Here is a 14789-nt window from a genome sequence, read left to right on the forward strand (position 1 = left end):
TATACCCCGCCTTTCTCCCTCTCGCAAGGAACTCAAGGCGGCTTACATTATCCTCCTCCTCACCGTTGTATCCTCACAACAACAACCCTGTGAGGTAGGTTGGGCTGAGAGTCTGTGACTGGCCCAAAGTCACCCAGTGAGCTTCCATGGCCAAGTGGGGACTAGAACCCGGATCTCCCGGCTCCCAGTCCGTCACTCTCACCACTACACTACACTGGCTCTCTTGGTTCTTGCCACTACACCACACTGGCTCTCACAAAATGGCTTTTATATACTCCACACATTACTAACATGCCTAGACATCAAATGCTTACTGGTAACAGCAACCAGTAGGAGAACCATGAGTCCCAGCATAGCTCATGCCACCACACCAATTCTACCCCTCCAGCTCCTAGAGAAGAAGCTTTGTGGCCCAACCAGGATGATTCCACTCCCGCCTCAAGAAGCTCGCGTATGCAGGTAGCCCCTTGGCTTTGGGAGTCAACAAAGCTCTGGCCAGCCTTGCATCCCTCAACATCTAAAACCAGCCCATGCACGGTAGGCAGATTGCGCCTTTTGCCCTGCGTCCTGCAACCAACCTCAACAGGTTTGATATTGGAAACCATGTTAAGGGTTGTGAGCTCTGTGCCGCCTTCCTTTTCAAGTGTGAATTGTCAACTCTTTGCTGCCATGGCAGAAAGTTTTCACTACCACCACCCTTGGTTCCCATTTTCATCTGCAACATTGTCACTGATGGCTCCATTCTGGGCAAGAAATTTCTGAAGGATGTTCGCAAGGACGGCAGTACTCTAGGCTTTGCTTCATGGAATGCACCTGTCAGGAGCTCCTTGGAGGCCTCTTTCAGTAGATCCCAATCGCCAACTCAAGACACAGATGAAAGGATTTCTTTTCAAAGCTTTAATCCTTTTACAACTTAATGACTCTTTCAGATGCTCATCACCAGTGACTAAAGCAATGTACAGCAGAGTAGCCTAAGCTTCAAGAAGGCAGTTGATCCCCATTTGAGAGGGAGTCCCTTGAAGACCCAGAACTTATGGGTTAGGGAGAGAACTGCCCTCTTTCCCTTGGGTCCATGGGAGGTGGCCGTTGCTTGTGCGCCAAATGGGCACTATGCCTCCTTTCCACGCCCTCCATCGCTCATCACTCTTTGCGTCTGCGTTGAGCATCTAAGAAGCCCCCTCCCACACTCCCTCACTACCAGGGTCACTATCTAATTCAGGAATGCAGGCAGGAGGAATCTCTGCCAGGTGCTGAGCCTGTGAGGGATGAACTGGCTCGTCTCCCACGGATTGCTGCTCCTCCTCAGATTCAGAACTGCTCTGGGGCTCTCTGGGCTCAGTTTCTACCCTGACATCACCCCTCAAGATTGCACAGTCACAAGCTTCTAATCCATTTGTGTTCAGAGAGCAAGGGTCACTATGCCATCCGATGAGCACTGTGCGGTCAGATGCGCCTCCAAGCTATGGCCAGCTGTACATCCTTGACACCAATGAGGCCACTATGGCTCTACAGCACACTGGGCTGCACCTTGCTGGAGTCACTCAGTAACCTGCTACTCAATGTTTACCCATGCGCTACTGAGAACTGGCAGGTCAGTGAAGTCTTTGAGCATGAGAACTCTGCTGCATTTGCTATACCTATGGACGTATCATTGTGCTTCCATCATGATGGCAGAATGATGACGTTTATGGCTCTATTTATTTATTTATTTATTTATTTAATTTCTATACTGCCTAATAGCCAAAGCTCTGTTCCCCATGTCTCTGAAATTGCTTCTGTGTTGTTCGCTTGGATGGCTTTCCTCTTGCTGATGTTTGTCTGCCAACACCTCTCTTCTGCCATGGACAATGTTATGTTGCTATGTTGTCATGAGTTGCATGCACTCATTGGTAAACCTTAAGAATCAAGTGACTGATGGACCAGAACAAGGATGTTACAGGGGCATCCCTGGAGTCGACACCAAGAACACAGTATTTAAGGAAGTTTTGAAAAGATCAAAGATGTAACACTTGGAATGTTTCAAATAATAAAGTTAGTTACCTTAAACTTATCTTTACATTTCATTTTTCTCTGCTAACTGGGGTCATAACTAACCAATTTGTTGAATAGAATTTAGTTCTTCCCGAACAAGATGATGCACAGTTCTGATGAGCTCACTGGAAGTACTAATAGGGGGAGATCCTTCCATTGTATGGCAACCACCATTCGTTCTTTGATCACTGGTGATCCTGGCTGGGAAACTCCCCCATTTTATTTATTTATTTATTTATTGCACTTATACCCCGCCTTTTTTCCAATTGCAAGGAACCCAAGGTGGCTTACATTATCCTCCTCCTCTCCAATTTATCCTCACAACAACAACCCTGTGAGGTGGGTTGGGCTGAGAGCGTGTGACTGGCCCAAAGTCACCCAGTGAGCTTCCATGGCCAAGTGGGCCCTAGAACCTGGATCTCCCAGCTCCTAGTCCAACACTCTTGCCGCTACACCACACTGGCTCTCACAAAATGGCCTTTTAGGGATGTACGAAAGTCACTTACCTTTCGCGGATTATGTTGATGGTGTGGGGGGAGGCATTCCATCCCTCCCTCCAGAATCCTCACCAGGGGGGGAGGCAATCCATTCCTCCTCCCCGGAATCCTCCATGGCCAGCTGTGCTCCGCAGCCGCTCTGCAGAGCAGCTGGCCAGGGCCAGCCAGGCCAGAGCCGTCCGCAGCCGGATTTCAGCGACGGAGGGCTCTGGGGGAAAACAAAAACAAACCTTGCATGCAAATGGGGGCAGCGATGGCCGCTAACTTTTGCATTCCTTATTTTTGCCCTTAATAGACTTACGTAGGCCAAAACTGTGAATCAAAAAGGGATGCAAATAGCGCCCGCTATGCTTTTTGCATTCCCCTTTATTTTCTCCAGCACAGTCTACGTAAATATTTATGTAGATTAAGACAGCAAAAAGAAGGAACGCAAATGGCGGCGGCCGTAGCCACCGCCAATTGCGTACACAGTCTTGTTTTTTTTTAAACCCACCCAGCCATGATAGGCTACATAAAGATTTATGTAGCCTATTACGTCGTTTTCTTTTTTTTTTTAAAGAGTGGAAATGGCGGCGGCGGCAGCCAGTCGGAAGACCAGCCGCCCCAGCCTCCACTGCAGCTGATGACGGAGCTGCCGCCGCCCGGAAGATCCGCCACAGGTAAGTCTCGTCCCGGGGGGGATCTGCTGCATTTGCTATACCTATGGACGTATCATTGTGCCTCCATCACGATGGCAGAATGATGAAGTTTCGGGCTCAGTCTGTAAGATCTAATGTTCCCCGTGTCTCTGAAATTGCTTCTGTGTTGTTAGTTTGGATGTTTTCGGACTGAAACACCCATCATTTTCCCTCATGGGCTAGGCTAGTTTGGGCTGTTGAATGTGCAGTCCAGTGCAGTCCACTGCTATCTGTAGGGCCACACGTTCCCAAACACTGGTATACATCCTTAGAGATTTTCTTGATCTTGGCTCTTTTGTGTGAGTTTTTTGCATACAGGCCAGGCCAGGCCAGGCTCACCTTTCCCCATTGCCAACCAGAAGATGGAGCTGCCTGTGTGACTTCTCACAAACATGTTTTTCCCCAATTCTGCACCTTGCCTCGAGGCACTCAGAGAATTCATGAAGTTGCAGCTGTGAACCTCCCCCTGATCATTATCAAAAACATAGTTATCTATTCTGAGTCTTGCCAAAGCTCAAGAGATGTTTTGCTTTCTGTTTTCCTTGGAGACCAATGATGTAAATATCAGAATGAAAGGCAGCTCCAGGAACCCTCTTGCATTCACTGTGCCTGAAAAGCTTGGTGCATAAAAGATCTCCTGTGCTCCCGAGAGCCTGGGCTCAGATTTCGGACAGGCCGAGATGGCCATCCCTGTGGGGTAGTTTAGTACAGCACCTCCCATCGCTGCCTATGGCTCAGAATTGGATGTCGTTTTAAAGACACTGCAGCCTCAATCTCGCAAGACTTTTCTCACATCTCCTGATTAGCTGGCTGTGGAGGTGAAAGGAAACTCAGAAAGCAGGAACAGCAGGAGGGAGGCAAAGCCAGAATGATCTCTTTGCTGCTGCTGTTGTTGCTCCTGCTTCCCTATGCGGCCAGTCCGCTGCAGGAGACAGACTGCTTGACCACTCTGTCCTTTTTGAAGAAGAATTCAGAGCTTCATTAAAGTGAAAGCATCATTTAGTTCAGTACGCTCGTGTATGACTGGATCCATGGGGTTCCCTTGCATTGTTTCAGCCAAAAGAACCAGCAGCCCCTTTGATAGTAAATGTTGTGCTAAGAAACAGGCTGGAGCTGGGGAGGTTCTTTCTTGGGAGTGGTCCAAATGCAAATGTCCGCACAGAGGTTCCCTGTCTGGAATAATTACAGGGCCATAGTTCTAAGGCTAAGCATCTTTCTTCCTCATCCACCACAGTACGTGACTGTAAATCCTACTGCACTCTGTGGGATTTACTTCTGAAGAAACCACGTGTGTGTGTGTGTGTGTGTGTGTGTGTAATGGGCGTTCGACCCATTCAAGATAAAATACAAGACATAATGTCAGGACACAGGGATAGTTTCTTCATTTTAGCTCATACCATCAGCTGAATGCTCACACGCATGATGATTAGAAAATAATTAGCCACCTCTTTGTTGAGATAGCTGACTTTTCCCAGGACAGTGAATGACCAATCTTTCCTCAGAATGCCCTGGGAATTAGTCAGCAGAGCATATAGCATATGGCCTCTCAAATCAGAATAAAAATTACAATAAAAGAGTCCATGGGTCAGAGTTGCAGGGACTCCTGCCTTACACGGACATGATCTGCTTTGGAGTGGAGTTTCCGAAAACCTCCCCTGAAATGCAGCTGCTGGTCAAAGATTAAGTCTTGCATGAATGGATGCTTGATGGCCCAGTTTATTCTGAAGAGACCTCAAAGATGAGGGCGAAGTACCAGAGGTAGGCAGCATCACATGGGGTCACTGGGGAACACGTTCTGCTGGGCAGGAGTGTAGTTCCTATCACTCAGTATCATCAAGTTTCAGAATCAAGACTACAGAAGCCTGTGGTTGCTCCTGCGTTAGAAGAGATTCAAACCAAACACCAGTTGAGTTCATTTTGTGTTTTGTGCATAGATTCCCTATAATGGAGAAAAGGCTTCTGGGATGGTAATGAACCAGAGCCCGTGGTTACCTTTGCGGTGATCTGTTCATTTAGGTTATCACAGATAGGAGAATTAAGAATCTGTATAACGTGTCTCCAAATTTTGTCCATCTATATCCGTGTTTATCAAATATACGGTGGCAGATCATCGGCACCAAGCTATGCCTCTTGGATTATTAATAGGTAGATCTCTTTTTCTCCCCCCTTCTCACTCCGAATATAACATGGCTTAAGACTATAACATCCTTTGTGCGATTAAAGACTGTTTAATAGTCCAGAATGGCTGAGTGGCTGGTGTGGAAATTATTTTTTATTTGAATGCTGGCTTAAAATGGACTAAAAACCTTAAAATGCCTTATCGTTTTCTGAGGCATAGTATATTCTACACCTTCGTCCTTCCTAAGAGGACAAACTGTTTTGCAGACTGTTTTCACTGTACAAAAAGGAAAAATGATCCTCCAAAGTAGCCCATGTAACTCAACTGGGAAAAAACAAGAACAGACAAAATCTGTCAAATTGCAGGAGCTCACTTTTCAGAATTTAACCTCTTAGAAAGAAGCAATTTCTGACCAGTTCTACTTCAAAATTGCAACAGGCCATCCTCAGATACACTTCTCCTCCACTAGGAAGATTCAGCCTGGTCTGTTGAGGCATTTTCTCAATATAAGAAATAGAATCTACTCTCCCCGCCCCCAACCTCTGCTTATAAGAGAATACGATTCACCCAAGTTTCTCCTCCACAACTGGGATGCCACAGGAGAAAAGCCCTTGTCTTAGTAAATACCCACCTTGCTTCCTTTGGCAGAGGCTTCTGGAGCAAGATGGCTAACGCTGATCTCAGGGTCTGGGCAAGTGTATATGGGAGGAGATGAAACTTCAGGTAGCAAGGGCGGGTGCTGGGGGGGCAGATTGAGCATTCGGGGCACCAAGCTGAGCTGAGGGGCTGTGTTTTCTGAATATCCTGTCTGCAGTGAGCTAAGATGGCAAAAGCCAATGCCTGTAACCCTCCTTTCAAGGTACTACAGGTTGTGTGAGTACCAGCGGGAAAAAAGTTCTTCCTTCCAGAAGCGTTAATGTGTACTTCGTTTTCAGTTTCCACTTTGATGTGATTTCCGGTGAGTAAAAGTGAGACTCAGTTCTATGTCTCTGTGGGTGATATTCAGTAACAAAAGTTGCAAAGCTAAAAGAGAATTGATTTAAAGGTAATTTGGGGGAAAGGAGAGAGTGAAGCTGAATTCAAACCAGAAGTAAAATCCCTTGAAACACTTAGAACTATAAAGGCAGGAAGAAGCAGACCTACAGGCCGTGCATGCGCATGCCCAGACACACGCACGCACACAGAAGATCTGAAATTAGCATTTCTTCAAAGCATTTACTTCCATTTAAATATGCCAGCCTACTTTACCATCATGTGATTGGTCAGTATATACCCACTACATGTCCCTCCAGACATTTTATTTTTTAGTGATATCCTTGGCACATTGGGGGACTTTTTTTTTTTAAATGGCTCTGGCCGTTTTGATTTCCCTCTCAAACAACAGAAAACATGGCATGATGTGGAAAACAAAATGAAAACAAGGCCTACAAGGGCTGCAGGTGACTTGCATACACGTTAAAAAGAGGTTTGTTTTTTTTAAAAAAAGTATTCCACCATCCCCAAAAGGTGAGGAATAGGAAATCATCAATGTTTTAGCCTTAAAAAAATCCCCCCCCAACTCTGATCCAAACAAGGTCGCTGATACATATTGCCCAAGTCACTTTGAGTAGAGAGAGGGGATTGTTTGCTTTTTCTCTTATACTGCTGTTTCTCTCCCCGTAGTTCACCAGTAGACCTGGAAATTTGATGGTATGTAAACGCAACACTTCTTCTGGCGCCAGTAAATTTCAAAAATATTGTTTTTACTGATAATCCTTAACAAAAGGCACATGTGTCATGTGTGTGTGTGTGTGTGTGTGTGTGAGAGAGAGAGAGAGAGAGAGAGAGAATATCTATCTAAATATAGACAGACAGACAGACAGACAGCTAGATCCTTGATCCCTGCAATCTGCCAATGCCTTGAAGCACAGGTACATTTGCCGCTCCCTATGAACATCCAAAGCATTATGTGATGATCGGCTCTTCTGAGATTTAAATTGCATGACAAAGAATTTGGGGGTATAAAAGAAGGAAACAGATTTGTTTTCGTTCAGTGGAGAACGACAGCATGAGGTATTGAATTTTGTTCTTATTTACTGTTTTGTAGTTTCCACGATACAAGGTACTGGCACATCCTGTCCTTCATGTTTGCCATTCAGGAGATCAACCTGAGCCCCAGCCTCTTACCCAACATCACCCTGGGCTACAACATCTACAAGTCCTTCTTTGATGGAAGATCTGCCTCCTACGCCATGCTGCAGCTCCTTGCTGAGGGTGAAAGCAACATGCCACATTACAGCTGCGGGAGGAAGAATCACCTGCTGGCTGTCCTTGAAGGGGCTGAATCGGACCTCTCTCTCCACATTTCCTCCATATCGAGCATCTACAAAACCCCACAGGTGTGAATGGGGAGCGGACAGGAGGCCAGGTGCATAGAAAGGAGAGCTGAGCCCAAGATCATTTGTTTCCAAATCGAGGAAAACAATAGAATGGGAAAGACTAGAGATCTCTTCAAGAAATCGGAGAGCTCAAGGGAACATTTTGTGCAAAGATGGGCATGATAAAGGACAAAAAAGGCAGGGACCTAACAGAAGCAGATGAGATTAAGAAGAGGTGGAAAGAATACACAGAAGAACTATACAGGAAAGAGCTGAATGTCCCTGATAGCCATGATAGTGCAGTCACTGAACTTGAGCCGGACATCCTTGAGAGTGAAGTCAAGTGGGCCTTAGGAAGCATTAGTAACAACAAAGCTAGCGGAGATGACAGTCTTCCAGCTGAGCTTTTTAAAATCCTAAAAGATGCTGCTGCCAAAGTGCTGCACTCAATATGCCAACAAATTTGGAACACTCAACAGTGGCCGCAAGACTGGAAAAGGTCAGTTTACATTCCAATTCCAAAGAAGGGCAACACCAAAGAGTGTTCAAACTACTGACCTATTGTGCTCATTTCACATGCCAGCAAGGTGATGCTCAAAATCCTACAAGCTAGGCTTCAGCAGGATGCGAACTGAGAACTACCGGAAGTACAAGCTGGGTTTAGAAGAGGCAGAGGAACTAGAGATCAAATCGCCAACATTCGCTGCATCATGGAGAAAGCAAGAGAATTCCAGAAAAACGTCTATTTCTGCTTCATTGACTACGCTAAAGCCTTTGATTGTGTGGATCACAACAAACTGTGGCAAATTCTGAAAGTGATGGGAGTACCAGACCTCCTTACCTGTCTCCTGAGAAACCTGTACGAGGGTCAAGAAGCAGCAGTCAGAACCAGACATGGAACAACTGATTGGTTCAAAATTGGGAAAGGAGTATGATAAGGCTGTATAATGTCACCCTGCTTATTTAACTGATATGCAGAGTACATCCTGAGAAACGCCAGGTTGGATGAATCACAGGTCGGAATTAAGATTGCTGGGAGAATTATCAACAACCTCCGATATGTGGACGATACCACCCTAATGGGAGAAAGTGGAGAGGATCTAAAGAGCCTCTTGTTGGGGGTGAAAAAGGAGAGTGCAAAAGCTGGTTTGAAACTCAACATTAAAAAAACGAAGATTATGGCATCTTGCCCCATCACTTCCTGGCATATAGAAGGGGAAGAAATGGAAGCAGTGACAGATTTTACTTTCTTGGGCTCCAAGATCACTGCAGACGGTGACTGTAGCCATGAAATTAAAAGACGCTTGCTCCTTGGGAGGAAAGCTATGGCAAACCTAGACAGCATTGTAAGAAGCAGAGACATCACCTTGCCGACAAAGGTCCATCTAATCAAAACTATGGTTTTCCCAGTAGTAATGTATGGCTGTGAGAGCTGGACTATAAGGAAGGCTGAGTGCCAAAGAATTGATGCTTTCGAACTGTGGTGCTGGAGAAGACTCTTACGAGTGCCCTGGACTGCAATAGGTCAAATCAGTCCATCCTAAAGGAAATCAACCCTGAGTGCTCATTGGAAGGACAGATAATGAAGCTGAAGCTGAAATATTTTGGCCACCTAATGCGAAGAGAAAACTCCCTGGAAAAGACCCTGATGCTGGGAAAGACTGAAGGCAAAAGGAGAAGGGGACGGCAGAGGATGAGATGGCTAGATAGCATCACCGATGCAATGAATATGAACTTGAGCACACTCCAGGAGAGAGCGCAGGACAGGAAGGCCTGGCGTGTTATGGTCCATGGGGTCATGAAGAGTCGGACACGACTGAACGACTCAACAACAATAACAAATGACGGTGAAAATAAAGGGGAACGCAAATAGCTAGGGATGTCGGAGAATTTCTCCACGAATCTCCGGGAGACTGAACGCCAACGCATTCGGCCCCCCGAAATTGTTGTAGAAACTGTCCGCCATTCTCCCGCACCCCCCCCCCCGGGATGGGGATTACCTTGGTTGAATGTCCCTGGCGGCGGTGGGTCCCGGCGGTGGTTCGGTGGCGGCGGCCGGTCTTCCAATGGGCTGCCACCACTGCCATTTCCAAGTGTAAAAAAACAACTACAACAACAAATGTGATAGGCTACGTAAAGATTTACGTAGCCTATCACAGCTAGATTTTAAAAGAACACCGTGATAGGCTACGTAAATGTTTACGTAGCCCATCATGGCTGACTTTGGGGGGGAAAAAGCGCTATTTGCAATGTCCTTATATTCGCTGTTGTCTACATAAATGTCTACATAGACTAGACGTGCCCAAATAAGTAACGCAAATGGCCATGGGCGCCGCCATTTGTGTACGTGCTTTTTTTTTTTTCAAAGTCAGCTGTGATAGGCTACGTAACCATTTATGTAGCCAATCATGGCTGACTGCAGGGACGCAAATGGCGGCGGCTATGGCAGGAGCAGAGGATTCACGGCCAGAGGGACGGGGCGCCTCCCCCTGGCCAGAATTTTGTCTGGAGGGATGGGGCGCCTCCCCCCTGGCCAGAATTTTGGCGGGGAGGGATGGGGCACCTCCCCCCTGCCCAGAACTTCGGGGGGAGGAATGGAGGGCCCCCCCACACTGCAAAGCAAGCTGTGGGACCAGGTAAGGGACTTTTGTCCATCCATACAAATATCATAGATGGTGCTATTGTATCTGGAGAAGACTGGGGAACTGGCAGCTGAGTTTGATATCGGGAATTGGGTGATGATGTTTCCCAATGGGTCTCATGCTAGAGTGACTATTGGGAGTGTGGAGAGACAGGCCTCTCCAGACATGAAACTCACCATTAAGCGGGAAGCCATTGCCTGGCCCAGCCATTTTAATTAGGTAGGGGAAAGGATTTGTGTCCTATTATTGGTTTGTGATATCTCTTAAGCTCTAAGAATATCCACCCTGTCTTGTGTGTCACACCCCCAACCCCAGGTTCTAAACAATTATTTATTTATTTATCTATTTCATTTTATTTCTATACTGCCCAATAGCTGAAGCTCTCAGGGTTGTTCACAAAAATTAAAACCAAATGGCCTGCAATAAAACAATTTTAAATATATAGAACTGCCAAACCACAGTATAACAATACAACCACAATAAAAACTAGCAGCAGTGCAAGAATTTAAAATACAGGTTTAAAATAGCAAAGCTAAAAGTCTAGAAAGCTAAAATGCTAAAATGCCTTGGAAAATAAAAAGGTCTTCACCTGGCACCAGCAGTTATACAATATAGGTGCCAGGCGAACCTCACTAGGGAGCTCATTCCACAGCCGGGGTGCCACAGCAGAAAAAGCCCTCCTCCTAGTAGTCACCCACCTCACTTCCTTTGGAGGGGCTCACGGAGAATGGCCTCTGAGGATGATCTCAGGGTCTGGGCAGGAACACACGGGAGGAGGCAATCCTTCAGATAACCTGGCCCCAAGCTGTTAAGGCCTTTACATGTTACTACCAGCACTTTGAATCAGGGCCGGAAATGGACTGGCAGCCAGTGCAGCTGGAAAAGTATAGGGATGGCACGGATCTCAGTGAGGCCGAATGCCAGTGCATTCGGCCCCCCGAATATGTGTCAGAATGGCCTTCCCCCCGCCCCCCCCATGGATTCCCCCCGGGACGAGACTGGGGCGGATCTTCCAGGCGGCGGCGGCTCTGGAGGTGGTGGTGGCTATGGTGGCTGGTCTTCTGACCGCTGGCGGTCGCCGCCATTTCCAGTGTTAAAAACAACAAAAAAACCAGATGTGAAAGGCTACATAAATCTTTATGTAGCCTATCACGTCTGTCTTTAAAAAACAAACTAACGCGCGTACGCTAGGTATGGACGAAAGGGACTTGCCTCGTCCCGCAGCTTGCTTCACGGTGGGGGGGAGGTGCTTCGGTTCTCCCCCTGAAGTTCAGATGAGGGGGGGAGGTGCCCCGCCTCGCCCGGCCGAAATTCAGGCCAGGGGGGAGGTACCCCATCCCTTGCCAGCGAAATTCAGGCCGTATAGGAGCCCCCGTGTACCCGGCCGCGGAAAAAAAAGTAAAACAAAAAATAAAAAACATACACCCGTGATACACTACGTAACGATTTACGTAGACTATCATGGCTAGATTTCCAAAGTCAGCCGTGATAGGCTACGTAAATCGTCACGTAGCCTATCACAGGTGACTTTGAAAAAAAAAAAAGCGCATACGCAAATGGAGGCTACCATGGTGACTGCCATTTGCATTCCTTATTTTGGCACTTCTAGTCTACGTAAAGATTTATGTAGACTACCGCAAAAATAAGGGCAACGCAAATAGCATTCCCTTATTATCGCCGTAGTCTACATAAATGTTTACGTAGACTAGACGTGCCAAAATAAGGAATGCAAATGGCGGTCCCCATGGGAGCCGCCATTTGTGTACGCGCTTTTTTTTTTTTGCAAAATCACCCATGATAGGCTACGTGACGATTTACGTAGCCTATCACAGCTGACTTTGGAAATCTAGCCGTGACAGGCTACGTAAATCATTACGTAGCCTATCACGGGTGTGTGTTTGTTTGTTTTTTACTTTACTTTTTTTTTTTGCAATGGCGGCGGAGGCAGCCGGTCAGGAGACCGGCCACCGCCCCCGCCGAAACACCGCCGAAATGCCGCCGGCACCCGCCGCCTAGAGGGACATGCGCCGAAGGGGGTGGAGGCTGGAGCACCTCCACCCCCCGGAATTCTGGCCGGCCGGCTCCGCTCCGAGGGAATTCCACAGAGCCGCCGGCTGGCTACGCCAGCAGCTGGACATCCGGCCGCTGGCAAGCAGGTACGCAAATGGCTGCGGCCGTAGCCACCGCCGTTTACATCCCTGTAGTCAGCCGTGATCTACGTAAATCTTTACGTAGCCTATCTCATCTGACTTAAAAAAAAAAAATATCTTGCGTATACACAAATGGCAGCAGCTACGGCCGCGACCATTGCGTTCCTTATTTTGGCCCGTCTTAGTTTGCATAACTATTTATGGATAACTGTATCTAGGCTATCTCTGTCCAGATAAGGGCGAAGTTGGGATGCCAGCTGAAGCTGATAAAAAGTGCTCCATGCCACTGAGTTCAGCTGTGACTCAAGTGACGGTTTTGGATCCAAGAGCACCCCCAAACAATGAACGTGATCCTTTGGGGGGAGTGCAACCCCCTCCAGAACAGGTTGAATATAACCTTGCCGGGCAGATGAACCACCCACTAACAGTACCTCCGCCTCGTCTGGATTGAGTTTCAGTTTATTGGCCCTCATCCAGTCCATTACTGTGCCCAGGCACCGATTCAGAACCGCCACTGCCTCAGCTGGGGTTGATGAGAAAGAGAGGTAGAGCTGGGTGTCATGCGCATATTGATGGCGCCTCAGCCCACACCTCCAGATAAGCTCCCCCAGCGGTTTCATGCAGATGTTAAACAGCATGGGGGATAAAATAGAGCCCTGTGGAACCCCATGGCACAATTGCCATGGCACAGAGCGGTAATCCCCCAGCACCACCTTCTGGAGTCGGCCATCCAAGTAGGAGCAGAACCACCGCAGTGCATTGCCTCCAACTCCCAGCACAGACAATCTATGCAGAAGGATATCATAGTCAATGGCATCGAACGCTGCTGAGATGGTATCCCACTCCCCTTGACCCTCTCCCAGCAGAGGTCATCGCACAGGGCGACCAAGGCAGTTTCCATTCCAAAACCAGGCCTGAAGCCCGATTGACATGGATCTAGATAATCCGTTTCATTCAACAGTGCCTGGAGCTGTCCTGCAACTACCCGCTCAAGCACCTTGTCCAGGAAGGGGATGTTGTCCACTGGCCTATAATTGTTAACATCCTCCAGGTTCGGCTATTTTAGGAGTGGTCTGATGACCGCCTCTTTTAAGCGGCCGACACCATTCCCTCTCTCAAGGAGGAATTTACAACCTCCTGGACCCAGCTGGACATCCCCTCCTTGTTTAATTTATTAAGCCACGAAGGGCAAGGGTAGGGATGTACGAAAGTTCCGCCACAGATCTTGGGGAGGCCGAAGGCCAGCGCATTCGGCCCCCTGAAATCGGTGGCGGAACGGCCCGCCCCTCCCCGGCATAAGACTTACCTTTTGCCTAAACAATAGATTTACTTGCATTGCTTGGAACTATCCACTAGCAAGGAATGATAATTACAGTAGAGATCAATGTTTTTCCATGACCTGAAGAGTAAGTTTCCATGAAGTGTGGAATATTGTACTGGGTCTGAGCTAGAAAAGACAATTATCTGGCTCAGTATAATGCGGTCACATATTATCATCTAACCTATCAGAACCTATAAAAAAGAAGTATGAAACTATCTCGGTTGGAACACTCTGTTTTATGAAACTGCAGCAGAAATCCCCAACCTGGTGCCCTCTAGATCGTTTTGACTTTAACTCCCATCAGCCCCAGCAAGTATGGCCAATGGTCAGGAATGCTGGAACTTGTGATCCAAAACTTCTGGAAGCCACCACATTGGGGAGGGCTGAACTACAGTACCGGCATGATTCTAAGTATGTCTACTCAGTAGAACTCTTATTGAGTTCAGTGGGACTTCACACTCAGGAAAGCGTGAATAGGATTGCAGCCTTAATTTTCTGAAATCAACACCCAAATATCACCAATTGATTTCTTTGGCAGTCACCCAGCATGAAATTTGTGGTTCATACCTGAGACCAGACGTTATTGTTTTGACGTGCCAAAATAAGGAACGCAAATGGCGGCGGCAATGGCCGCCGCCATTTGTGTCCGCACGTTTTTTGTTTTGTTATTTAAATCATCCGTGATAGGCTGCGTAAACATTTACGTATCCTATCATGGCTGACTGCAGGGACGCAAAGGGCGGAAGCTACGGCCGCTGCCATTTGCATCCCTGCTAGCCAGCGGCCGGATGTCCGTCTGCTAGCGGAGCCGGCCGGCGGCTCCGCAGAATCGCTGCAGAGCACAGCTGGCTGGCCAGGATTCTAGGGGGGGAGGAACGGAGCGCCTCCCCCACTGGCCAGGACTCTGGGAGGAGGGACGGAATGCCTCCCCCCATCAACATAATCCGCAGAAAGGTAAGTCACTTTCGTACATCTTTAGGCAAGGGTCAAGCACA

This window comes from Heloderma suspectum, chromosome 2, assembly GCF_057233095.1.
Source record: "Heloderma suspectum isolate Gila_16-S chromosome 2, 16-S_ref, whole genome shotgun sequence".
In the NCBI taxonomy this organism is placed as follows: Eukaryota; Metazoa; Chordata; class Lepidosauria; order Squamata; family Helodermatidae; genus Heloderma; species Heloderma suspectum.